Genomic DNA, 2,500 nt, shown 5'->3' on the forward strand with positions numbered 1-2,500 from the left:
AATATTATTAGTATTATCAACATGCCAAATAAAAAATAACTTTGTTACTATAATTAGCAGTATTGCTAAATAAGAAAGTTTTATTCTGGTAAGTGAATATTCAAACAACTTCCAAAACATCAGTAAATGTTTTACAATTATAAGACATGTGTATGTGAGGTTCATTAAAGCAGCATCTTGTACATCTTTGCTTATACTCTTATCTCTTAAGACGAATGAACAATGGCATTAAGACTTATTTTATTTAATTAAGGAGGTCATACCTGTGACATCGTCTTTCTACTTTCCAATAATAACAAGATAAGTAAAGACGTGCAATTTGCTGATTTAATAAACCTCACGAACACAGGCTTTATAATTGCAAAACATTTCTCAACACTTTAGTGTGGCTTTGAATGTTGTTTGAATGTTCACCTGTTACCAAAACTTTCTTGATAACGATTATGGTAATGATAATAAAAATAACATAATAATAATGATAATAATAATGATCATTGTCATAGTTAACATTTCAAGTTTGAGTTTAATATGGTGGCCTATAGAATTCAATACACAAGAAATATCTATAGTTGTAACAACTATAGGAATGTTGGTGCAAGGACACGGCCTTGACTCACCCTTGAATTAACAGGGAAGAAGTTCGACAGGCCCCTACCACACTTTACAGCACTTTCAGTAGCAGTATATAGGCTTACTATTAGGCAAATAATCCGTGTCGGAATTCCCGTAAGTCCCAGGATCTCCCATAGCAATTCTCGATGCACCGACTCAACGCTTTCTTGAGGTCGATGTAGGCTGCAAGCAACCCACGACCGAACGCACGAGGGCGTTCCAGAGTGACTCACAGCAGTCTATTGTCGACTTGCCAGGAGTGAATACAGACTGCTCTGCTCTCTGGTGCCTCAGTAGGTGGTCGCAGATCCGTTCAGAAGAATGTGGGCGAAAACCGTGCCTAGTATACTGAGCAGTGTGGTGCCACGGTAGTTGCTACAGTCCCATCGATCCTCTTTCCCCTTCCAGAGAGGGATGACCACGTCCCTCAACAGGTCAAAGGAAATGGAACCAGGTGGCAGTCAAGACTGTCTGCAAGACACTTGCCATAGATTCACCCCCAGCCTTTAGCAGTTCAGCAGGGATATTATATATGCATGTGGTTTTCCCACCCTTCAGCCTAGAAATTGTCATTCTAACCTCAGCTAAGGTATGAGGTTTCTCGCTGATGGGTGGGTCCGGCGAAGGTCATTTACCAAGAAGTAGCCTTCAACCTCATCAGCAAGGTTCCTGATGAACTGTTCCTTATCCCTTCTCAGCAATGTCCGAGCCCTATGCACTAAGGAATGGCACAAGTCCTAATTGCCATTCAGCCGAGCCATGCGACACACTTCAGTTCCTCTAATGTCTCCAGTGAGATGAAATTCTGCCTTGCCCTCGGGCGTTCGCCAATGGACTGTGCTGCTCTCAGTTTTTTGTGCTTGATGGACTCCCACAGAGCAACTGGGTCCATTAGGTTTTCAAGTTCTGTGAACCGATCAGAGACTTCTGTGGCGAACTTTCGGGCACACTCCTCTCCCCTCAGTCTGTCCAAGTGAAACACCCTCGAATGGCTACTGGAGGGACGAGGAGTTTTGAAGTGGACCTGTAGGGTAGCTACAACCAGCCTATCGTCAGTGCCACAGAACTCGGCACTCTGGTAAGCCCTGTAATTCTGAAGGATCCTCCAACACGTGCTGACAAGTATATGGTCAATCTCCTAGGCCACAATACCCTATACCAGCGATGTGTTGGAGTGCTGATACCTGGAGCCAGAAATCCTCAATCTCTGACACCTAGCAAAGTCCCAGATAAGGAGGCTCAGCTCCCGACCCATGGGGACCAACAGACATCTTGTAGCCAGCTCGATCACAGCTGGATACCGCAGTGAAGTCAACCAAACAATGCGAATGTCTCGCCGGGGACAATTGTCTGCCACAAATGTGAATTTGGTATAAAACACCTATTTTAAATCGAGTTTGCAATCATCGATAGGAGCGTATACAGCAATAAGAGACACTAAGCCAAAAGCATGCTTCAGTCTCAGTGCCATAATACGCCATCAACCGGTGTGACCTCTACTACCGAGGGTTTAAGTCGGCTTCGAGATAATGACCATCACCACGGCCCGACTAGTAGTAGGTGTACCCACTCATACTGATCGCTGTCAGGTCTTCTCACCGCCGAGAGGGCAGTCACCTCAACTTCCAATCGCTTCATTTTCCTCAATAGCAGGGGTAACCACTCATCCTGCCGCAAGGGCCGGATGTTCCAAGCGCCTACTCGGATATCTCGCCTGAGGTTAAACCACAGCCAGTCGTTCCAGTTGGGTGCCACCCCCGCCGACGCTGCCCCATAGAAAGGGGGGCGGCAGGTTGTGGGACCAACGTCCGCTAGTGGGGTTCCATTTGCTCCACAGGCCTCATACTAGGATTGGCGCCTGCCAGGGTGCAGGCGGAACAAGTAACTC

The sequence above is a fragment of the Penaeus monodon genome, chromosome 17, assembly GCF_015228065.2.
Source record: "Penaeus monodon isolate SGIC_2016 chromosome 17, NSTDA_Pmon_1, whole genome shotgun sequence".
NCBI lineage: Eukaryota > Metazoa > Arthropoda > Malacostraca > Decapoda > Penaeidae > Penaeus > Penaeus monodon.